This window comes from Passer domesticus, chromosome 13 (assembly GCF_036417665.1).
Source record: "Passer domesticus isolate bPasDom1 chromosome 13, bPasDom1.hap1, whole genome shotgun sequence".
NCBI lineage: Eukaryota > Metazoa > Chordata > Aves > Passeriformes > Passeridae > Passer > Passer domesticus.
The window spans coordinates 17,617,353-17,641,862 of NC_087486.1; the positions used below are offsets into that span (position 1 = coordinate 17,617,353).

A 24,510-nucleotide genomic window follows, 5' to 3' on the forward strand; every position below is an offset into this window, starting at 1 on the left:
TGGAATGATGAAATCCTTGAATGGTTTGGCTTGGAAGGGACCCTAAAGATCATCTGGTTCCAAGCTGAGCAAGCTGCCAGCACAGCAGGTTGTCTCGGCCCCTGTCCAAGCTGGCTTGGATGTTCGTGGCCATGGGGTATGCACAGCCTCTCTGCACTGGTCCCAGTGTCAGGGACAAGCACCCTGACAGGAAAGAACTTCTTCCCATCATCAAATGGATTCCAGCTCTTGCAGTTTCATCCCATCCCCCTTGTTCTGTCACTTCAGTTGCTGACAAAGAGTCCTGTCCCACTTCCCTGTGGGTCAGCCTGTTCCTGCAGGGTCACACATGTGGCTGAAGCTGCAGCCAGGAGAGAGAGAAGCCAAGCTGGCAGAGAGAGGAAATGGGGAAAGTGACATGAGAGATGAGAGAAGAAGGAAAAAGTAGAGACATGCAAGGCATTGGTTTGGGTGGGCTGTGGGATTCATGCCTTTTATTAGAGGCCAGGTTCTCTGGTGCACTCAATGACTGTGTGATTGCGGCATGTCCACAGTGAGCCCGTGTGAGCGACCTGCACTCCCAGAGGCCGGAGCACACTTGCTTCAAGTGCTGATGAACGAGGCCAGAGACGGGTCTTTGTGTGCAACTCCAAACACTGTGCATGGCGATGAAGAGGGTCCAGGGCCAGAGAGAAAATGAGGCTGGGGTCTGAGGGTTTCATATGGGGGGGGGAGAAGGGGCAAAGCCAGGACCAGCAGGGGAGAAGAGAGGGAAGAACATTCTCTGGAGAGTAGATATAAGGAAAAAATGGCAGTTGAAGTGGGTGATAACAAGAAAAGCTGCAGATTGCAAGAGGCTGCAAGTGGCCATGGGTGAGAGCCTTGCATTCAGAGGGGTTTCTCTGTTTCACCTTGGTCCCCTTTGCCCTAAGGTATTACAGTTGCAATGAGAGGCCCCTGGGCCTCCACAAGTGCCCCCTTTTTGTTTTCAAGAATGAAGGCTTCTGCCATGGACTTTTGCAAGCGTTGAGCAAAACTGGATAGAATAAGCAACACAATGAATACAAGAAACAAAGTCCACAAAAGAGTCTTAAGTAAAGGTGAAAGCCAGCCTTTCATGCCCCAGTCTTTCAAAAGTCCAGTGAGCCAGTCGTTGTTGCCTTTTGTCTGGATCTTGTTGATTTGGTCTTTGAGCAGCTGGACGCTCTGCTATACTGAGTCCCTATGTGAGAAGAGGTTGACAAGCGTGGCCATGGGCAAGAAATTGTAGCTTGGCCGTGGAAGCAGCCAGCTGAAGGCACGTGGCATAGTGAGGAGCTTTGCTGCTTGCGGCTGCCTGCTGCAGCGGCAACAAAGGACAGCATCCTTTGACTTTAGCTAATTTAGTAGTGGGTGGAGGCTTGGGTGGCCTGAAAGTAAAGAGATAGGGAGATTGCAATGTGAAACTTAAATTCTGGTCCCACTAAACTTCCTCTTCTGTAAGGCAATGGTTTGAACTCAGCTTCTTAGAAGAATCAAATATAAATGCTACAATATAGTTTTTCCAAATGTTAAGTGATATATCCCGCTTAGTGGTGTCTGAGCTATCTTGGTGTTGGTCTGTGTGGTCCACGCTGCTTAGGAGATCTTCTTCTGTCCTTCTTCTTCTTCTTTTCCAGGCTGCTGCTGTCTCTCTTAGGCTTTCATTCCGTTCTTCTGATGGTGGCTCTGGTGTTTGCCTGGCCATTGGCAGAAGGGTTTGATGTTTTTTGCTGGGATCCATGTTGGGCCTGCTGCTGTAGAGACACAAGCGTATCCTCTCCCCCAAGTAATGAATGGGAAAGGGCCCATAATTTCTTTGGATTCAGGGTCTTTGATCAACACAGGCGGCTTTTCTTTTAACTGGGCTGCAGTCACATGAAATGCAAAAGGCCTGGTGACTGGGGGAGTTGGCTCCATAAATGAGGTGTTGAAAAAGTTGAGCACATCAAGGGCCTTGGCCAGTGTCTCAATGGGAGATAATATGTGGACTCCCTGTCTCTGTTGATCAAGGATCCTTTGGATGGAAGAGTGGGCCCTCTGGACTATGGAGTGTCCTGTGGCAGAGTGTGGTATGGCTGTGACATGTTTTGCAGCCCACTGGTCAGAAAATGGTTGGAATCAGTGGGAGGTATAAGCAGGACCATGATCAGTTTTAATTTCCTGTGGAACTGGGAAGGTGGAATTGGCTCAAAAGGAACGTTTTACAGCATCTTTTGATTTCTCACCAGCATGGGCAGAGGCGGAAACCGCAGCGTTGTCGGTGTGGACTGAGACGGGGTTGTATTTTAGTCTCCCAGAAGGGGCTTGTTGTGTGATGTGTGATTGCCCGATCTGGAGAGTCTTTAGTCCTCTTGGATTGAGTGCAGCTGTGACAGAAGCAAAGGCATGTTGCTGACAATTTGGGCAGGTGTTTGCCATGGATCTTGCCTGATCTTGGGTAATTTTAAAGATGCTGAGCGGTGCAGGAATGTTTGGATGGTGGAAGTGGTGGCGGGTCCTAGCCTGGTCAAAAAGATTCCCTAGGGAGATTTGGACAACCATTGCTGGGGCATCTGCTTTAGCATTGCCTACTATAAATGCAGGAAGGGTGGTATGAGACCTTGTGTGCGTGATATAGTGTGGGTGTTGTCTGTGGGACAAAAGAGAAATGAAAGGGGAAAGCAAATGCTCTAGTTGGGGTTAGAAATGTCTTTGAAAATGGAATTTTCGGCCTGCTGCACTAGGCCATAGACATCTGCCGAATCAGTGATCAAATGAATAGGTTCTTTGAAAGTGGAGAAGGTCCTAACGACTGCAGTCAATTCAGCAATTTGGGCAGGATGAGGATCCCCTGGCTTGGCTTTTGTCTCTTGAGCAATGCAGAGCCAGGGCAGTGCAGGGCAGGCTGGGAAGCAGAGCCCAGAGCCTTTGGAAGCTGCAAGCCTTAAACATCAGCCCCTGCAGCAGCCCAGATGCAGGTGCCAGAGTTGCCAAGGCTGCCATGGCCTTGAGAGGGGGAAGGTGGATTTTGCATCCCTGTGGCCGGATGGCGGCTCTGGAGCCAGGAGTCCCTGTGGCTGCAGCAGGAAGGGTGGCTGAAAGTTTCCTGCCTTGCTTTGGTGACATGGCTGCAGGGATAACTGCAGTGAGAGCCCCCTCTGTGCTGGTGACAGCTCAGCTCTTGGGGACGCCGCTGTGCCCCAGCCCAGGAGCAGCAGCAGTGCCCTGCACCAGCAGTGGTGTCAGTGGGACCCCCTGTGCACAGGGACCCCCAGCCGTGGGGTGGCCGTGGCAGCAGCCCCAGGGAGCTCCAGCCCCGGGATCCCGGAACAAGTGGAAATCCCAAGTGTGCAAATGCTTCCTGTGCCCAAAGGAATGACAAAGAGAAGTGAGGTTTTAAAAAGAAGCAGTATTTATTTGCCAAAGATTGGCAAACTCTAGGGTTTACAGAACACCTTTCATTAAAACAATCCTTGTAATAACAACAACAACAATAACAATCTAGAGGATTTATTTACATGGGATCCTAGGGAATAACAATCTTCAAAACATATTTACAGTGAAGTACTAAGGTGAACATATTTACAGAAATCTTCTACTATTTCAAACATATATACACCGCCGTAATATCTACAGCCATCTTCTCCATCCGTCCTGGAAGAAAGGAAGAAGCAAAGTTGGAGTGTGCTGCCAGCACTGAGCCCAGCTGGGCTGGGATCAGGGCCCCAGGAACTGGGACAAGGCTGGCGGGGCTGCTGTGGCCCCAGGCAAGTGCAGGGCAGGCCAGGGTTGGTGCTTGTGGCAGCACAATCCAGGCCCCCTGCGGGCAGCGTGTCCCTGAGCGGGGCCATCCAGCCCAGCCCCAGGCTGGCGTCAGGGCAGCCACTGTGTCTGTGGGCAGGGCATGGGGAGCATCTGCCTGTCTTACTTGTGGGGCTCCATCTTCATCCAAGGACCATGGGCTCCTCCTCATCGTTCTCGTCAACTTCCATCTCCTCGATGTCCTCATCCACGTCTACTTCCATCGCCTCAACCGGCTCTTCCACATCCACCTCCATCCTTTCTTCCTCATCCTGCACCATGTCCACTTGCATCTCCTCCACAATGTCTCTGGCAGTCTGCAAGAGACAGCAAAATCTCGCAGTGGGCTTCCTGTCCCACACCATCCATTGCCACGTGGCTGCAGCCTGCTCAAGCAGGCTGCTTTCTCCCTGGAATGGCACTGTACCTCCACTGGCACAGCAGTGCTCATCCTGCTGGGATTGGCGCTCCAGAGCAGGCAGCAGGAAAAGCCCAGGCGGCAGCAACAGCTCAGTAGTGACGGGCAGAGATCAGAGCGAGCGCCAACTGACCACTGGCAGCAGGCAGAGTGTCTGCTCTGCTGGTTTCCAGGTGCTGGATGTTCCACCTGGAACACTGTGGGAGCTGTGATGTCACAGAAGTTTCAGGGCCGCTCCACACTGGGAGGTGGGCATGGTGGAATGATGAAATCCTTGAATGGTTTGGCTAGGAAGGGACCCTAAAGATCATCTGGTTCCAAGCTGAGCAAGCTGCCAGCACAGCAGGTTGTCTCGGCCCCTGTCCAAGCTGGCCTTGGATGTTCGTGGCCATGGGGTATGCACAGCCTCTCTGCACTGGTCCCAGTGTCAGGGACAAGCACCCTGACAGGAAAGAACTTCTTCCCATCATCAAATGGATTCCAGCTCTTGCAGTTGGATCCCATTCGCCCTTGTTCTGTCACTTCAGTTGCTGACAAAGAGTCCTCTCCCACTTCCCTGTGGGTCAGCCTGTTCCTGCAGGGTCACACATGTGACTGAAGCTGTAGCCAGGAGAGAGAGAAGCCAAGGTCCCAGAGAGAGGAAATGGGGAAAGTGACATGAGAGATGAGAGAAGAAGGAAAAAGTAGAGACATGCAAGGCATTGGTTTGGGTGGGCTGTGGGATTCATGCCTTTTATTAGAGGCCAGGTTCTCTGGTGCACTCAATGACTGTGTGATTGCGGCGTGTCCACAGTGAGCCCGTGTGAGCGAGCTGCACTCCCAGAGCTCGGAGCACACTTGCTTCAAGTGCTGATGAACGAGGCCAGAGACGGGTCTTTGTGTGGAACCCCAAACGCTGTGAATGGTGATGAAGAGGGTCCAGGGCCAGAGAGAAAATGAGGCTGGGGTCTGAGGGTTTCATATGGGGGGGGGGAGAAGGGGCAAAGCCAGGACCAGCAGGGGAGAAGAGAGGGAAGAACATTCTCTGGAGAGTAGATATAAGGAAAAAATGGCAGTTGAAGTGGGTGATAACAAGAAAAGCTGCAGATTGCAAGAGGCTGCAAGTGGCCATGGGTGAGAGCCTTGCATTCAGAGGGGTTTCTCTGTTTCACCTTGGTCCCCTTTGCCCTAAGGTATTACAGTTGCAATGAGAGGCCCCTGGGCCTCCACAAGTGCCCCCTTTTTGTTTTCAAGAATGAAGGCTTCTGCCATGGACTTTTGCAAGCGTTGAGCAAAACTGGATAGAATAAGCAACACAATGAATACAAGAAACAAAGTCCACAAAAGAGTCTTAAGTAAAGGTGAAAACCAGCCTTTCATGCCCCAGTCTTTCAAAAGTCCAGTGAGCCAGTCGTTGTTGCCTTTTGTCTGGATCTTGTTGATTTGGTCTTTGAGCAGCTGGACGCTCTGCTATACTGAGTCCCTATGTGAGAAGAGGTTGACAAGCGTGGCCATGGGCAAGAAATTGTAGCTTGGCCGTGGAAGCAGCCAGCTGAAGGCACGTGGCATAGTGAGGAGCTTTGCTGCTTGCGGCTGCCTGCTGCAGCGGCAACAAAGGACAGCATCCTTTGACTTTAGCTAATTTAGTAGTGGGTGGAGGCTTGGGTGGCCTGAAAGTAAAGAGATAGGGAGATTGCAATGTGAAACTTAAATTCTGGTCCCACTAAACTTCCTCTTCTGTAAGGCAATGGTTTGAACTCAGCTTCTTAGAAGAATCAAATATAAATGCTACAATATAGTTTTTCCAAATGTTAAGTGATATATCCCGCTTAGTGGTGTCTGAGCTATCTTGGTGTTGGTCTGTGTGGTCCACGCTGCTTAGGAGATCTTCTTCTGTCCTTCTTCTTCTTCTTTTCCAGGCTGCTGCTGTCTCTCTTAGGCTTTCATTCCGTTCTTCTGATGGTGGCTCTGGTGTTTGCCTGGCCATTGGCAGAAGGGTTTGATGTTTTTTGCTGGGATCCATGTTGGGCCTGCTGCTGTAGAGACACAAGCGTATCCTCTCCCCCAAGTAATGAATGGGAAAGGGCCCATAATTTCTTTGGATTCAGGGTCTTTGATCAACACAGGCGGCTTTTCTTTTAACTGGGCTGCAGTCACATGAAATGCAAAAGGCCTGGTGACTGGGGGAGTTGGCTCCATAAATGAGGTGTTGAAAAAGTTGAGCACATCAAGGGCCTTGGCCAGTGTCTCAATGGGAGATAATATGTGGACTCCCTGTCTCTGTTGATCAAGGATCCTTTGGATGGAAGAGTGGGCCCTCTGGACTATGGAGTGTCCTGTGGCAGAGTGTGGTATGGCTGTGACATGTTTTGCAGCCCACTGGTCAGAAAATGGTTGGAATCAGTGGGAGGTATAAGCAGGACCATGATCAGTTTTAATTTCCTGTGGAACTGGGAAGGTGGAATTGGCTCAAAAGGAACGTTTTACAGCATCTTTTGATTTCTCACCAGCATGGGCAGAGGCGGAAACCGCAGCGTTGTCGGTGTGGACTGAGACGGGGTTGTATTTTAGTCTCCCAAAAGGGGCTTGTTGTGTGATGTGTGATTGCCCGATCTGGAGAGTCTTTAGTCCTCTTGGATTGAGTGCAGCTGTGACAGAAGCAAAGGCATGTTGCTGACAATTTGGGCAGGTGTTTGCCATGGATCTTGCCTGATCTTGGGTAATTTTAAAGATGCTGAGCGGTGCAGGAATGTTTGGATGGTGGAAGTGGTGGCGGGTCCTAGCCTGGTCAAAAAGATTCCCTAGGGAGATTTGGACAACCATTGCTGGGGCATCTGCTTTAGCATTGCCTACTATAAATGCAGGAAGGGTGGTATGAGACCTTGTGTGCGTGATATAGTGTGGGTGTTGTCTGTGGGACAAAAGAGAAATGAAAGGGGAAAGCAAATGCTCTAGTTGGGGTTAGAAATGTCTTTGAAAATGGAATATTCGGCCTGCTGCACTAGGCCATAGACATCTGCCGAATCAGTGATCAAATGAATAGGTTCTTTGAAAGTGGAGAAGGTCCTAACGAGTGCAGTCAATTCAGCAATTTGGGCAGGATGAGGATCCCCTGGCTTGGCTTTTGTCTCTTGAGCAATGCAGAGCCAGGGCAGTGCAGGGCAGGCTGGGAAGCAGAGCCCAGAGCCTTTGGAAGCTGCAAGCCTTAAACATCAGCCCCTGCAGCAGCCCAGATGCAGGTGCCAGAGTTGCCAAGGCTGCCATGGCCTTGAGAGGGGGAAGGTGGATTTTGCATCCCTGTGGCCGGATGGCGGCTCTGGAGCCAGGAGTCCCTGTGGCTGCAGCAGGAAGGGTGGCTGAAAGTTTCCTGCCTTGCTTTGGTGACATGGCTGCAGGGATAACTGCAGTGAGAGCCCCCTCTGTGCTGGTGACAGCTCAGCTCTTGGGGACGCCGCTGTGCCCCAGCCCAGGAGCAGCAGCAGTGCCCTGCACCAGCAGTGGTGTCAGTGGGACCCCCTGTGCACAGGGACCCCCAGCCGTGGGGTGGCCGTGGCAGCAGCCCCAGGGAGCTCCAGCCCCGGGATCCCGGAACAAGTGGAAATCCCAAGTGTGCAAATGCTTCCTGTGCCCAAAGGAATGACAAAGAGAAGTGAGGTTTTAAAAAGAAGCAGTATTTATTTGCCAAAGATTGGCAAACTCTAGGGTTTACAGAACACCTTTCATTAAAACAATCCTTGTAATAACAACAACAACAATAACAATCTAGAGGATTTATTTACATGGGATCCTAGGGAATAACAATCTTCAAAACATATTTACAGTGAAGTACTAAGGTGAACATATTTACAGAAATCTTCTACTATTTCAAACATATATACACCGCCGTAATATCTACAGCCATCTTCTCCATCCGTCCTGGAAGAAAGGAAGAAGCAAAGTTGGAGTGTGCTGCCAGCACTGAGCCCAGCTGGGCTGGGATCAGGGCCCCAGGAACTGGGACAAGGCTGGCGGGGCTGCTGTGGCCCCAGGCAAGTGCAGGGCAGGCCAGGGTTGGTGCTTGTGGCAGCACAATCCAGGCCCCCTGCGGGCAGCGTGTCCCTGAGCGGGGCCATCCAGCCCAGCCCCAGGCTGGCGTCAGGGCAGCCACTGTGTCTGTGGGCAGGGCATGGGGAGCATCTGCCTGTCTTACTTGTGGGGCTCCATCTTCATCCAAGGACCATGGGCTCCTCCTCATCGTTCTCGTCAACTTCCATCTCCTCGATGTCCTCATCCACGTCTACTTCCATCGCCTCAACCGGCTCTTCCACATCCACCTCCATCCTTTCTTCCTCATCCTGCACCATGTCCACTTGCATCTCCTCCACAATGTCTCTGGCAGTCTGCAAGAGACAGCAAAATCTCGCAGTGGGCTTCCTGTCCCACACCATCCATTGCCACGTGGCTGCAGCCTGCTCAAGCAGGCTGCTTTCTCCCTGGAATGGCACTGTACCTCCACTGGCACAGCAGTGCTCATCCTGCTGGGATTGGCGCTCCAGAGCAGGCAGCAGGAAAAGCCCAGGCGGCAGCAACAGCTCAGTAGTGACGGGCAGAGATCAGAGCGAGCGCCAACTGACCACTGGCAGCAGGCAGAGTGTCTGCTCTGCTGGTTTCCAGGTGCTGGATGTTCCACCTGGAACACTGTGGGAGCTGTGATGTCACAGAAGTTTCAGGGCCGCTCCACACTGGGAGGTGGGCATGGTGGAATGATGAAATCCTTGAATGGTTTGGCTAGGAAGGGACCCTAAAGATCATCTGGTTCCAAGCTGAGCAAGCTGCCAGCACAGCAGGTTGTCTCGGCCCCTGTCCAAGCTGGCCTTGGATGTTCGTGGCCATGGGGTATGCACAGCCTCTCTGCACTGGTCCCAGTGTCAGGGACAAGCACCCTGACAGGAAAGAACTTCTTCCCATCATCAAATGGATTCCAGCTCTTGCAGTTGGATCCCATTCGCCCTTGTTCTGTCACTTCAGTTGCTGACAAAGAGTCCTCTCCCACTTCCCTGTGGGTCAGCCTGTTCCTGCAGGGTCACACATGTGACTGAAGCTGTAGCCAGGAGAGAGAGAAGCCAAGGTCCCAGAGAGAGGAAATGGGGAAAGTGACATGAGAGATGAGAGAAGAAGGAAAAAGTAGAGACATGCAAGGCATTGGTTTGGGTGGGCTGTGGGATTCATGCCTTTTATTAGAGGCCAGGTTCTCTGGTGCACTCAATGACTGTGTGATTGCGGCGTGTCCACAGTGAGCCCGTGTGAGCGAGCTGCACTCCCAGAGCTCGGAGCACACTTGCTTCAAGTGCTGATGAACGAGGCCAGAGACGGGTCTTTGTGTGGAACCCCAAACGCTGTGAATGGTGATGAAGAGGGTCCAGGGCCAGAGAGAAAATGAGGCTGGGGTCTGAGGGTTTCATATGGGGGGGGGGAGAAGGGGCAAAGCCAGGACCAGCAGGGGAGAAGAGAGGGAAGAACATTCTCTGGAGAGTAGATATAAGGAAAAAATGGCAGTTGAAGTGGGTGATAACAAGAAAAGCTGCAGATTGCAAGAGGCTGCAAGTGGCCATGGGTGAGAGCCTTGCATTCAGAGGGGTTTCTCTGTTTCACCTTGGTCCCCTTTGCCCTAAGGTATTACAGTTGCAATGAGAGGCCCCTGGGCCTCCACAAGTGCCCCCTTTTTGTTTTCAAGAATGAAGGCTTCTGCCATGGACTTTTGCAAGCGTTGAGCAAAACTGGATAGAATAAGCAACACAATGAATACAAGAAACAAAGTCCACAAAAGAGTCTTAAGTAAAGGTGAAAGCCAGCCTTTCATGCCCCAGTCTTTCAAAAGTCCAGTGAGCCAGTCGTTGTTGCCTTTTGTCTGGATCTTGTTGATTTGGTCTTTGAGCAGCTGGACGCTCTGGTATACTGAGTCCCTATGTGAGAAGAGGTTGACAAGCGTGGCCATGGGCAAGAAATTGTGGCTTGGCTGTGGAAGCAGCCAGCTGAAGGCACGTGGCATAGTGAGGAGCTTGGCTGCTTGCGGCTGCCTGCTGCAGCAGCAACAAAGGACAGCATCCTTTAACTTTAGCTAATTTAGTAGTGGGTGGAGGCTTGGGTGGCCTGAAAGTAAAAAGATAAGGAGATTGCAATGTGAAACTTAAATTCTGGTCCCACTAAACTTTCTCTTCTGTAAGGCAATGGTTTGAACTCAGCTTCTTAGAAGAATCAAATATAAATGCTACAATATAGTTTTTCCAAATGTTAAGTGATATATCCCACTTAGTGGTGTCTGAGCTATCTTGGTGTTGGCCTGTGTGGTCCATGCTGCTTAGGAGATCTTCTTCTGTCCTTCTTCTTCTTCTTTTCCAGGCTGCTTCTGTCTCTGTTTGGCTTTCATTCTGTTCTTCTGATGGTGGCTCTGGTGTTTGCCTGGCCATTGGCAGAAGGGTTTGATGTTTTTTGCTGGGATCCATCTTGTGCCTGCTGCTGTAGAGACACAAGCGTATCCCCTCCCCCAAGTAATGAATGATAAAGGGCCCATAATTTGTTTTGATTCAGGGTCTTTGTTCAACACAGGTGGCTTTTCTTTTAACTGGCCTGCAGTCACATGAAATGCAAAACACCTGATGACTGGGGGAGTTGGCTCCATAAATGAGGTGTTGAAAAAGTTGAGCACATCAAGGGCCTTGGCCAGTGTCTCAATGGGAGATAATATGTGGACTCCCTGTCTCTGTTGATCAAGGATCCTTTGGATAGAACAGTGGGCCCTCTGGACTATGGAGTGTCCTGTGGCAGAGTGTGGTATGGCTGTGACATGTTTTGTACCCCACTGGTCAGAAAATGGTTGGAATCAGTGCGAGGTATAAGCGGGACTATGATCAGTTTTAATTTGCTGTGGAAGTGGGAAGGTGGAATAGGCTATAAAGGAACGTTTTACAGCATCTTTTGATTTCTCACCAGCATGGGTAAAGGCAAAAACCGCACCGTTGTCGGCGTCGATTCAGACGGGAATGTATTTTTGTCTCCCAAAAGGGGCTTGGTGTGTGATGTGTGATTGCCCCATCTGGAGACTCTTTAGTCTCTCTGCAATTTTAAGCTGACGCACTTCCCGGGTCTGTCTTTTCGACTTTATCTTCTGCAGTCTCAAAACTATTCCCCTGTACTGCAGTGATGACATCTTGTAGTGCATTGTCCAAAATAATTTCAGCTTCTGCACAAATGAATATATCGCACATGTAATGCAAATTGCAGCATGAGGATGTCTGTTCTGGATGGGCAAGAGAATTTGGGCTACAAACCATTGACAAATCGTTGGGCTATTCTGCGTTCCTTGAGGCAATATGGTCTATATGGATTTGTTTTGTCTCCCTGCTGTGTGAAGATAGCTCACCATCCCATAATATGAAGCCTAAACTTACACACTAATGCAGAATAGAATCTGAAACATATAAAAGCTAAAACTTGAGGCACCACCTGTGCCTCTGTGCTCAGGTGGGAGCCCACCTGCAGAGCTGGCCCAGCACAGGGAGGAGCTGCAGCTGCTGGAGCCAGGCCAGAGGAGGCTCCAGGATGAGCAGAGGGATGGAGCAGCTCTGCTGGCAGGAAAGCCTGGCACACCTGGGAATGTTCACCTGGAGAGAAACTTTGGGGTGATGTTACCTGAAGGAACTGACAGGAAACAAGCAGAGACAATTTCCAGGGGATGGAGGGACAGGACACAGGGAATGGCTTCCCAGTGCCAGAGGGCAGGGATGGATGGGATATTGGCAAAAGCCCATATTCCCCATTTTTTACCACTTTTGGGAATACCTGGTCCAGCAGGAGAGCTCCCTGACACAAGTGAGCGTTCCTTGGCTGCCAGCAGGCAGGACCCCCCCACACCACACAGGCAGCAGGCACCCAGCCCTGGGAAAGAGGAAAATTGCTGGACACAACATAAATCCATGGAGAAACCCCTGATTAGTTTTGCAGGTGGGATTTGCTCCTACAGAAACAACAGAACTCAGGCTTCAACCAGGAAAAACTTTTATTCCCCAGTGATTAGTATTTTAACAAGTATTCCCATGTGCAGTACAAAAAAAGTGCATTCAAAGCTCTGGATATTCAGGTGGCAGAAGGGCTCATGGCTAAACTAACAGTGCCAGGGACATTTAAGGAGTCTGGATTATTTTACAAAGTCAGGGTTTCCTAGAAGACTGCAAGGAATCCAAAGGGATCCAAATCTCATTTTGGAAAGCAAATTACTCCTTTTGTTCCAGCTTTTGCATTTAAATACCATTTTTGTCTGAAGCCCTGTCTGTCCCTCCCTGTGGAGGATTTTGTGAACAGCTGGCTAGTTGACAAAGGTCACACTGATATAATACCGTTAGTTAAGGAAGAAGGAGATAGGTATAGGAGCCAGCAGTCAGTGTCTAAATCAGGCAAGGGCGCTGTGCCCTTGGTGCAACATCAGGATGGGGGAGAGGATTGTTAGTTAGAAATATGAAGAAAAGATGTGGACAGCTGCAACATAGTAGTCACAAGAATGTTAAGGTAGGCATAGTTAGCTGATAAGTAACTAACCAATAATGAGCTCTCCTTTTGCAATATGTATTAGCCTCATTAACACCAATATAAATGTATGTGCCTATCAATAAAGTTTTGAGATTTGCTGATCACTCATATTGAGTGCTGCATTTCTTCTGCCGATACCACACCTCCCCACCAGTTCTGATGTATTTTACACATCCATCAGCCTTTTCCAACCTTCCTTTGTGGGCTCATTTCCCCCCAGGCCTAGGGATGAGAGCTGGTGCCTCACTACAGCCTCTCCAGTCTTCACTCAAATCCTGCTGCATCCAACAGCCTTGTAAGACAATGAAAAGCAAACTGAGCAAGCTTAAATATAAATACGTTTAATTGAGGTCATATAAAAATGTATTTCCAAAAAAGCAATGAGAGGAGATCAACAATAAACTCTACACATAATTCTTGCTATACTTTGCCCCAAATCACCTTTGATGTTTCCAATTCCTACATCCACATCCTGAAAACAAATTCTTCTCCAGCTGCCCCATTTAAACTGTGGGCTTCAGGTTTCCATCTTCTCAATACCTTTCAAACAAGGATCTTCAAAGCAGCATCGACAGCTTTACTTCTGACCACTCCTGCTGCTCCAGCAAGCCTCACACCAACAATTTACCTGTAATAAAAACCCAATAAAGACAGCTGAAAAGAGGACCCCTATTCAAACCTTAGCATTGACCAGTTAATTAACTGACATTCATTTTTATATAAAAGATGCACATTAAAATATCTGCAACAGAATTTTCCATGTTCTGTGTGTTGTCTGCATCCAATCTAGGCTGTAACTCCACGGGCAGGGGTTACTCCACTCTCGGGCATGCAGAGTGCTGCCAAAACCTGGCACCACTGAGCACCAGGACGGCCCCACCAGTGCCAGGAAAGCTCAGCAGCACCTTCCTCTCCCAGCAGCATAACACTGGCACAGGCACTGAGCAGCCACGGGCAGCTGACTACTGCTGGGAGAAAAAAAACCACCAAAACGGGGGGGTTTACAGGGCAGAAAAAACGTGGAGGCACTTCTCTGATGATGCCTACTATCATCAAGGCTTCATCCAGCAAGAGGGATAAGCTAAACCTAACTGCTGGATAAACCAGCAATGTTATTGCCACCCTGAGGACCTGAGGCTAGCACAGGAGCCAACAGAGGCCTTTTAGTTAATTCAAGACAGCAAAACATTTTTCCCCATTTCCCCTCACTAGCTCATGGTCACACCTCACCCGCGTGGCTCCAGAGATCTCCCTGTCTCTCACGGGCAGGTTATTCCTTCTCATCTCCTCTCCACAGGTTCAAGTGCCCTCCTGGAGAGCCTCCTTGGCTGTCCCAGCACAGCACAGCACAGCTTGGGCGTTTCACACACGACAAGGTCGGGCCACCTCAGGGCTGCTGCCGGCCACCGACAGCTGCGGGTCACCGCGATCCCCCCACCGGCTGAAGGCCTAAAGAGAGGACAGCAGAAACATCGCAAATAATCCATTAGGTCCATCTGTATTCATAAAGCTCAACAGCTGCAGCCTGGCTTATGGCAGAACACAAAAGCCGAGTGAAGGCTTTTGAGCTCAGCCTCTCACTCACCACCGAGTGAGAGGCTGAGGAATTAATGCTGAACAGCACAGCCGAGCAACACCCCCAGTCCCGGGCACCAGGCCCCAGTGGGCTGCAGCGCTTGCCGGCTACCAGGAACAGCTAAATAAGAAAAAGCGAGTATTTCAGGTGGCGCCTTCCTTCCCCTGAGCCCCGGTCTCCAGCCCCGCTGCCGCCGCCACCCGTGCCCCGTTCCCCCCTCACCTCATGGCGGCGGCGGCCCCTCATGGCGAGGGAGCCCGGCCCGCCTGAGCCGCTCCTTGCCCCCATGGCGGCGAGCTGAGGGAGCCCGGCCCGCCTGAGCCGCTCCTTGCCCCCATGGCGGCGAGCTGATGGAGCCCGGCCCGCCCGAGCCGCTCCTTGCCCCCATGGCGGCGAGCTGAGGAAGAAGCCCGGCCCGCCCGAGCCGCTCCTTGCCCCCATGGCGGCGAGCTGAGGAAGAAGGCCGGCCCGCCCGAGCCGCTCCTTGCCCCCATGGCGGCGAGCTGAAGGAGCCCGGCCCGCCCGAGCCGCTCCGGAGCCTCACGGCGGCGGCGGCACAAAAGGAGCCGGCCCCCCCCGCGCTGCCGAGGTGATTCCACAGGCACCGCCCCGCTCGCCTCGGCCGCTCCCCCCGGGGCGGGGAAAAACCCTCGATAATCCGTCACAGAGCGGCATGGGCTGGGCGGGATTTTAATGATCGTCTTGTCTCACTCCCTGCCATGGGCAGGGACATTTTCCCCTATCCCAGGTTGCTCCAATCCGTCCAGCCTGGCCTTGAACACTTCCAGCATCCCTGGCAGAGCCAGAGCAGGAAACACAGGATCTGTAGAGCTGGGAGAGCTGAACTCAAGCACCAGCTCATGGGAAGCAGAGGGCTGGTGAGCTGCCTCTGCTTGTCCCTGATGTGTCCCACTTCAGGCACAGGAGGTAGAAGTGTCAGCTCAGAAACAGCTGCCAGCAACAAAAATCCAGCCATGAAATAAGCAGAGAAAAATTTGGGGTGCTGCCGAGTGCCTTGCTGGGAGAAGCACAATTCCACACCTTCCCTGGCCTCCACTGGATGCCTTAACATCAGCCCAGTGCTCTGTGTATCCATGTCTGGGCACAGCAGCGTAACTGTGACCTCTCTCGCTGGGGATCTATTCAAAGGAAGTTTTTTCTCTGGGTCTTGTGCCCCAGTGAGACACTTCAAGGCCTTTCCAGAAAGCCTGGCATCCCTCCCACATGCTCCTCATGTCCTTATGCTCTCAGAGCTCAGCAAGGAACTCAGCTGGAGCTGTGCCTTGCCTCAGGCAATCATCCACTCCAGCTCTGTCTTCAAATGTATTTTCAGCCCAAGGCAGGCAGCTATTCTTCCTGGATGTGGGGTGCTCCTCCCCAGCTCAGCCTGATCCTGCCTTGTCCCGGGAAGCTCTGGGCTTGTTGTGCCCGGGACACGACTGTGTGCAGGGAGAGAGGCTGGTGCTGAGCAGAAGGAGCTCGGTGCTTCCCCCTGTAAGTGATGAACCTGGTGAGGAACAGGTTTCCCAGCTATGCCCAGTGCAGCACAGCAAAAGCTCTCTGGGGGAGAGACAGGTAGGGGCAGACACAGAGCATTTCATGCTCTTGTTCCTGGGGGTCTCGCTGCCCATGACCGAGGGCATGTGCCCACACAGGGATGGATGATGACTCTGCTGAGACCTGGAACTGTTTAATTCATTGGCGCAGGATGGGGCCCAAATTAATATGCTTTGTCTCTTTTAATAAGACATTTTCAGCAGGATTGGGGAGATACTTCAAAAGCTTCCTGAATGCCAAATACCAGAACTCAGCAACTCTCAGTGCCAAGACCAGTCCCTCACTTCCCAGTACAGATTCTCTCTGTGTGCACAGCTTTTCCTCTGCTTGCTGGCCTCAGAGGGGGCCTCAAACTAAGGCCTGCACATCATTTGTGAACTTTGGGTGAAAAGCATCAAACCAGGTGAAACACAGCAGCTCTGCCATGGGAGTGAAGCCCTTTTCTGTCACAGGAATGTGCTCTCTGCATTAGTTGCAGCCAGTCCCTGTTGTTCATCTTGGCTTGCTGACCACTAAACAGATCCTCCTTTTCTCCTGCAAGTGTTGTGGCAGGGTCTGAAGGGACGGAGATGCTTTGTTGCAAGCCAGATTAGAGATATGAGTTACTACAAAACAAAAGCCCAGCTAGCCTTCAGGAGAGTTCCTCTAGTCTAGACACAGCCTCCCCTGAGCTCCCTGTGTGCATCCCAGCACAGCCCTGCAGCTTGTGTTCAAAGCAACTCAACAGGCTCTGGAAGCCTGGGTAACCTCTGCCCTGTGAATGCTCAGTTGCAGCATAAAGGAGAATCACATCTGAGTGATTTTGCTCCCATAAATTAGCAGGATGGGTTAAACCAGGACATGAGCACGGTCTGCTGGCACAGTGCATCCACTCAAGAGATCTGCACTGGCATGGAGCTGTAGTGCTTCAAAATACGTGTGCTCCAAGCCTGGGGTGGGACATCCCCCATGTAGCCAATGTCTGCAGCTTCTGTGGCAGCAAGAGAGATCCTTTACTGTCACCTCAGTCTTGAACACACCCATGCTCAGGGCTCGCTGCCTGCCCCATGTCACTGCTCACCTTCAGCTCTGGCACTGCAGGGTTGGTCCTGTGATCCTTCTGTACGGATCAGATTTTGGCTCAACATCATTTGGCCACACCGTCAGTCACCAGAGCAAAAGACAGAGTAGTACTGTGGGAAGAGGAAGAAAATTCAGTAAACCTATGAAAGAAAAGATTTGTGGGTGTACATCATCATTTATCATGGTGGTCACCTCCAGACCCACAGCCAAGCACGTTCAGGCTCTGGTGAGAAGAACTTTTGTCCCCCTGGTGTCTGTCATGGCTGGGGACCATGATGATGACACCTTGTGGGTGCTGGTGCTTGCACTGCCCTATGAGGGACACCAGCCTTGCTCGGCTCCCACACAGCAGAGGTGGTGGGGCAGCCACGGCCTCGATGGTGCCTTTTCCTCTCTTGGGAGATTCAGCATGCTTTGAGGTGCTGCACCCAGGTCAGGCCAACCCCATACATGAGCACAGACTGGGAGAAGAGCTCATTGACCAGCAGAGAAGGATTTGGAAGATATCATGGATTAAAAGCTGAACATGTGTCGGACCCCAGAGCATCTCTCTGGATGCCCTGGATGTCTCAAAGCCCTGGCAGGGGCTTGGAGACCCTGGCAGGAAGCCAAAGACACCTGATTGTGAGTAAATGAGAGAATTTCAGGCCTGAATGGTGAGGGGATGACATTCACTTGATAAAATTTGAATTATAATGCACTGTACAGGGGGGTTTTATATGTTGTACAGGGGGTCTAGAATCCTGTGCATGGGTCAGGAGTCCTAAGATGGAGGAATTTGGGCGTGCCCTGTCCTTCTTCTTTCTTCTCCTTGGCATCCATGTTCAGGATGATGTTGGCATGTGTGCATTGGTTCATAGAGAAGGTGCACTTGCCAACAAGGGCAGAAAGTATTGGAAATTAAAGGTAAATATCTAATACGTAGTTTTCACTATAAAAGAGACAACCACCCCGTGGGCGGTGGAGAGTGCCCTTGGCTGTCTTGCTGATCAGACCTCGGCTGGACAGACAGAAAAACTTTGGAGATAAGGAACAATAAAGTCAACTGAAGACCAAAAAGCAAGAGTCCAGACTTTTCTTTAGAGCGCGGTCTGCCCAGAACCACCTTTTTCCGTGCTGGGGCAGAGACCACTGGCAGCCGACCCCGGCAAACATGGGCCAACAATGTACAGCAGGAGCCCAGAAATTCCCCTGTGCTGAGCTGCACCCACAGAGGAGTGGGCAGTGGGTGAGGGGGGGATTGTCCCCCTCTACTCTGCCGTTGTGAGATGCCCCTGCAGTGCTGCTCCAGCATCAGAAGGACCTACAGCTGTTGGAGCAAGTCCAGAGAGGCCACGGAGCTGCTCCCAGGGCTGGAGTTCCTCTGCCATGGAGTCAGGCTGGGAGAGCTGGGGGTGCTCACCTGGAGAGGAGAAGGCTCCAGGGAGAGCTCAGAGCCCCTGCCAGGGCCTAAAGGGGCTCCAGGAGAGCTGGAGAGGGACTGGGGACAAGGCATGGAGGGGCAGGACGCAGGGAATGGCTCCCACTGCCAGAGGGCAGGGATGGATGGGATATTGGGAATTAGGAATTGTTCCCTGGCAGGGTGGGCAGGCCCTGGAACAGGGTGCCCAGAGCAGCTGTGGCTGCCCCTGGATCCCTGGCACTGTCCAAGGCCAGGCTTGACGCAGCCTGCGATAGTGTAAGGTGTCCCTGACATGGCAGGGGGAGGAATAAAATTATTTTTATGGTCTCTTCTGACCCAACCCTTTTTGTAATTCCATCATCTCCTCCAACTCCACAGAGGGGCCATTTCCACTTCCCCACTGCCATCACAAGATGGCATTCCAGACCTAAAAGCTGAGCTGGCTCAGCTGATACTTAAGAGACCTTTTCCAGGACCTGAGGTGTCCAACCCCAGAAGAAGCTGTGGATTTAACCCTGCCTGCTGAGCTCCTCTGCCAGGTCTCAGCCCTGACACCACCTTTTAATCCCATCCCTTAATGCCAGGGCTGTGCTTTAATCAGCGGCACTGAAACACTGCTGCCGTTACTCCATAACCTCTGAGCCATCTAATTGCACTGAGTTAAGCCAGTTATAGTTTGGACAGTGAATGGCATGCAGAGCACTTTAATCTTGACCTGCAATACCTCCAGCTCTTGCAGGGCCTCCTCTGCCTCCGAGGAGACACTGCTAATCAGACCAAGCCAGGATGTTGTTTAAGACATGGACAAAGGGAGCCAAGGGCAAATCATGAGCAAAATGAACCTGACTCATTTTGTTACAAAGCACTGTTGAAGGTAGAAGTGCCTTTTCTTTGCCTGAGAATGATTTGGGAGAGTAGTGAGAAGTCTTTCAGTAATTTATAACTTCAAAATAATAACAAAAAAAAGAAGAAAAATCATTCGTCTCAGATATGTTTTTTAAAAAGAAAGCTTATTTTGAGTTAGGTGCATAAAGCACTGGTGCAGTGTGTTATCCTGTGTCTGCTCCCACGAGTGAGTGGGTGCTCCAGGCTTCATCCACCAGTTGCTCCCTGCAAGAAGAACCCATGATCCAACCACCTCCTTCCCCAGCCAAGGGCCTGCAGCCTCCCAGTGGGGCTTGGTGCCATGCCCTGGGTGCCAGCTCTGCCAGCACAGCTCCCCTGGGGTGGCAGTGGGGCAGGACCTGCTGCTCAGCTGTCTCACAGGCTGGGGCTGGCTGTGTCCCTCTGGGAAGCTGGGGGAAAGGCTGCTCGGGCTGTTCCTTTGCAGGGAGCTGGAGCAGCAACCCCACTTGGTCCAGAAGAAAGAGCAGTCGGGAAGGGTTACATAACCCCCGATCAGTCTGCCAAAGGGGTGGTGCACCAGCAGCAAGGGCAGTGCCCCTCTGGATGTGGCTGGGCAGGAGTGTGCCCTGCCTGTGGGACCCTGCCTCCCCCGGGCCTGCAGCCCCTCTCTCTGTTCCCCCTCCATGCCCGCCTGGGTCTCCTGGCCCTGTCAAAGCCTGCTGGTTTTGTTGTTCAAAATGCACTCAGGCAGCTCGAGGAGCCCATGCAGCTCCCTCTGTTCTGGGCTGAAAATGCTGCACAGCAATTTCTTTTTCCATTTCATCGCTGGCAGAGCCCTTGAGCTTTGCTCCCCTCCTCTTCCACCCTCCTCTCCTCCTTCTGAGCTTCTCCCTGGCCCAGTCTCCTTCCCTGCTGCCCCCTTCTGCTCCCAGCTCCTATTTAACACCCATGTTTTCTGTCCTCTCCTTCAGTGCTCCTACCACAAGCCACAAGCTCTGCTATTCATCTACCAGATCCTAAACCACTGGCTCAATGTGATAAATGTGATCTGCTAATCCTGGAGAGAGGATCCTCCAGGAAGCAAACTCCTGCTGGGAGCTGTGGCAATCCCATGGCATCAACCACGGGGTACAAGAGGGGGCTGCAGCTGCCTTGCCCCGAGTGTGAGCACCACAATCAGCTCACCTTAGGAATTCAGACCTGCACAAGGCCCACCAAACACACCTGTGTCCTTCCAGTGCCCCACCAGGTCTCTTGACAGCAAGGGATTTGCTTTGATTCTGTGAGTTTTATAAAGCCCGACTCAAATCCCAGGGATTTCAGGCAGTGCTGGCACCCAGAGTGGGGTGGTGTGAGCACAGCCCTGGGGTCAGGTGCTGGGGACAGATGGGTGGGCACATCAACCCAGTGTTTTACAGCACAGCTAACTAGGAACAGCTTATTCCATTAAGGAAAAAAGAAAACCAATAATCATTCTTAATTAGGACAGAAACCCCCAGATAGGCTTTTTAAAAGAAAATGCCTAAAATTACCATTTTTGCTTTGATTTGAAAACTATTTTTTGCTCTGCAGACTGTAAGATAAAACACATTTGAATTGATGATGCATTTCACAGCAAAAATACATCCCTTTTCATCTTGAAAATGCTGAAATGGGTTGTTACAAAATTTTCAACGTTTACCCCCTTTCTTAAAAACAAAATTTTTAATTTTGATGAAATGTCTTTTTTTTTTTTCCCTAATAGAAACTCTTGATTACATTTTTACCCAACATCTCCAATTAGAATTAACAATTACAGCTGATTCTTGGTGGGGTGATAAACAGCTGGACTGCACAGCCCTCTCCACTCTGGGACTTCCAAACAAACCCCAGCCCTGGCAGTTTAGCCTTCTGCAACATTTTAGACTTGTCTAGTCACTGGAATTTATTTTTCTTTCTTTTTTTTTCCCTGGTCTTTCTCCTCTGAGGGTTAGTTTTTACCAGTGCAGCATCTCTAACAGTCAGGGAACTTCACAGTGAGTTGAGATCGCATTGATTTCTTGAGGAAGAAGCCGCATACTAATTTTTCCTATTCTCCTCCCTTGAGGAACACAGGTAACAGCTCCAGGAAGGCAGCTGGGTTTGTAGATATTTTGTTTACCCGCTGGTTGTCAGGAAAGTCTGAGGTCTGTGGGACCATCATGGGACATGAGGAGACTTTGGCTGGTCTAGTGCAAGGCCAGCTTTGCTGGGAAAGCACGTGAGATTAAAGCAGAACAGGTTAAACCTGAGAGAAGCATCAGGTGAGGATCAGGGAATGGATCAGTCCATGCTGTGCTGCCACAGCTTCCCCCTGCCTCCAGGATGATCCTCACACCCCCAGCTCTGTGGGGCAAGGGAAGGAACACTGGAGCAGTGTGAATGGAGAGGAAGGGACTGTGGTGGAGGGGAAGGGAAGATGTCAGAGTCTGCTCTTAAACCCCCAAACCCTCTGTTTCAGGCACCCAGGCAAGTTTGTGCAGCCTTTGCAGGCAACTTCTAGAGAGCCAAGAGGCACTGGGGCATCCTCCTTCAGGGAACTAGTGTCCCCAGTGCCACTGTGACTCCTGGGCTGCTGTGTCCAGTGCTTTTCATGGCTGCTCATCCCTGTGCTGGCTCCACACTGTTAATGGCTGATCTTCTCTCCCTGGAAACAAGCCCATGGCCTCTGCCTGTCCCACCTCGCCCCTCCCACTCCCCTGCCAAGCAGTTATTGCCTTCTTGGACAAACCTGAGATAGTATTAAATGAGAGGGAGGTTTTCATACACAAATGTCCCTGTGATTAATGGATTAAGAGACTCTGTGCAAATTAAACCCTTTCTTCAAAATTCACACATTCAGCTCTTCAGCTGTTGCTCTTTTCCGTGTAGTCCTTTACAGAAGTGCCTGTGGGCCTTGCTTGCCCCATCCCTTTTGCTGCAGTTTTCTCCCCACAGTGACCCAGGGATTCCCCCCAAATCCTTCACCCCACTGAGTCCTGGGCAGACCCTGCTGCTCCTGTACCAGCACCGTGGAGAGGAAGATGCTGTGAGCACAGCTTGTTTATATACAAAACCAGCCCAAGAGAGGGGCTTTAAATGCCTCTTTATTTCCATATTTATCATTGCAGCTCAGATGGATGAGGAACCCAATGGAAAGTTTAGATGAAACAGAGAAGAAATTAAAAACTGCTGGCAAGCGGCAGCTCAGCTGAGACTGGCAGCCTCAAGGGCTTCCAGAAGGAAAAAGGCTTTCAATTCCTGCATTGCTGCTCCCTAACAACCCAATTCCCCTGCCAGGCCAGGAGGGGTGGGGCAGCTGAGGAGCCCTGCCCTCCTGTGATCCCACCCCAGGGAGATGGACCTGAGACCCCAAAGCAGCAGTATGGTCTTGTTGATGTTTGACAGGGCTGATTTCTTCCCAGAGAGCAGCAACAGAGTGTGGCTGTGGAGGCTCCATAAGGATCTCCAGGTGATGGGCACTGTGGTCACCTGTGCCGTGGTGGAAAGGAGCCACAAAGGCTTTGCTGGACACTTTTGGAACATCCTTTGCTGGGTGTTGGTGACGGATGATGATTTAAAGCCCATTTGTGCAGGGAATAATGGCTCATAACCATCCCCTCTCCTTTAGTGGTGTGACACTGCTGAGATGGGGGGTCTCATGTTTCCACCTTAGGGGAGGTGTTTTATAAATTGCCCCTGTCCTTGCTCCTGAGCCCGTATGTGCTGCGATGTGGACGTGCTTCAAATACAGTGAAGCGGAGGTTGCAGCTGGGATGTGGCTCCTGGGGGAGGCAGCCAGGGAGGCAGGGATGAGTGCTGCCCATGGCCGTCCAGTGATCTGAAGCCTTCAGCCCTGGGAGGGATTGACTGCCCCCAGGCCAGTGGAGTCTGACTCTGCTGGGGGATAACCAGGACTCTGTGTCTGTGACCGGAGTCTGTTCCATGGGGAGGAGGCAGGGGATTGAACTGTCCCCTTGCTGTCTGCATGCTGCATGCTGCCTGCCTCTGTGCTGGCCAATTTTTCACCCAGAACCCTGCTTGAGCACCCATAAAGGCCCCTGCCCAGGTCATTGGCATGATGGCTTCTACAAAAGCATCCCTAGGGTCTCTGTCCCTGCCTGGTCACAGCTCAGCTGGTGGCACTAAAAATTTGAATTTCCCTTCACACCCCTCCTGTACCTGCAGGTCCCTGTGCTCTCACTCTGGGCTTTATTCTCCTCCCTGCTTTCTCCTCATCCGTGCCCAGCTCCGGAGGAGAGCACTGGGAATTGATGACTGTCTAGCCTTCGCTGATTTATCCAAAGCCGGTACCAGGCGGGAGCGAACGAGGGCAGCCCGGGGGCCCCTGCGTGCGGCGAAGCCCCCGGCGGTGCCGAGCGGCGCCGTTAATAACGGGAACGAAAGGTGGCAGCCAGCCGGCATCGCCCGTCTCACCCAGGCACAGCTGGAGCTCCCAGGGGACTGAGCTGTCCTGCGGACACGGCCGGAGGCAGAGGAACCATCAGGGGCTGTCACCCGGCGGGCGCTGACCCCGAGCTGTGCCGCTGCTGCGTGGGCAGCAGCTCAGCCGTGACCCTTGTGCTGCACGCCGCCGGCAGAGCCCTTCCAGAGCAGGGATGGCCCCTGGGCTCATCGCATCCCACTTACGGCTCCAGAGCTCCGAGGGACTGACGGCAAAAGCCCTTGGATGAGTGTCTTTTTTCGGCGGTGAATGAAATAGGATTTGTGCTGGTGGTAATAAGAGACTGCAAGATGGACCCATCTGATCCTCACAGCAATTCAGAGAGGCTGATGCTGACATGGCAGAGCAGGTCCTGCAGTAGCCTTCGTGTCCCAGCACACAAAATGGGTGAGAAAAAGCATTTTTAAAAGTGACTGGGAAAACTCTGTAGCTGTGATGCCATCCTATTTCAAGCCCAGGGCTCCCCTCTGGCCTCTTTGGAGTCACATGTACTCCAAAAACGCTCTGCTCTGAACTCAGCCTGGGTCACGTCTTGGGCTGTAAAAATGCATTTCATTGTGTAAGCACAGAAAGTGGCTGTGGGCAGCGCTCTGGCAGTGGTGAGGCCGGCCGGGGCAGGCTGTTCAACAATTACACCCACTGCAGCTCAAATTCCATCTCACATTTTGCTACAGCAAAAAAGGCTCAGGGGAAGGAAAGGCTGGAGGGGAAAAGTGTTTCACTTAAAACTCCTGGTAGGATTCTGTGCAGTGGCTTGTCTGGCCACGAATCCATCTATTTAGGTGCAAGTGCAAAGCCTGGACCTGCCACCAAGAAATGTGACCTCAAGAGTCTCCTGTGGAGTTTGCTTTGAACCCAGGAGAGAC

The 24,510-nt window shown here is 51.7% G+C and overlaps 2 long non-coding RNA genes and 1 other non-coding gene across 4 annotated transcripts; all 3 read right to left on the bottom strand.

Moving 5' to 3' along the window:
• Positions 1–12,194: 12,194 nt before the first annotated feature.
• LOC135280098 (uncharacterized) lies at positions 12,195–14,887 on the bottom strand. 2 transcript variants are annotated; one of them, XR_010347167.1, is made up of 4 exons: positions 14,538–14,887; positions 13,965–14,188; positions 12,883–13,367; positions 12,195–12,488 (listed from the first exon to the last, which is right to left on the bottom strand). It is a non-coding gene; the product is annotated as an uncharacterized LOC135280098 (long non-coding RNA). The 2 variants fall into 2 exon arrangements; XR_010347166.1 differs by having other exon boundaries at positions 12,195–13,367; positions 14,538–14,867.
• Positions 13,510–13,712, bottom strand: LOC135280474 (small nucleolar RNA SNORA74). Its single transcript, XR_010347392.1, has one exon. It is a non-coding gene; the product is annotated as a small nucleolar RNA SNORA74 (small nucleolar RNA).
• Positions 14,888–16,662: 1,775 nt separating the features above from the next.
• LOC135280099 (uncharacterized) lies at positions 16,663–23,545 on the bottom strand. Its single transcript, XR_010347168.1, has 2 exons — positions 23,362–23,545; positions 16,663–17,044 (listed from the first exon to the last, which is right to left on the bottom strand). It is a non-coding gene; the product is annotated as an uncharacterized LOC135280099 (long non-coding RNA).
• Between the last annotated feature and the right edge of the window lie 965 nt (positions 23,546–24,510).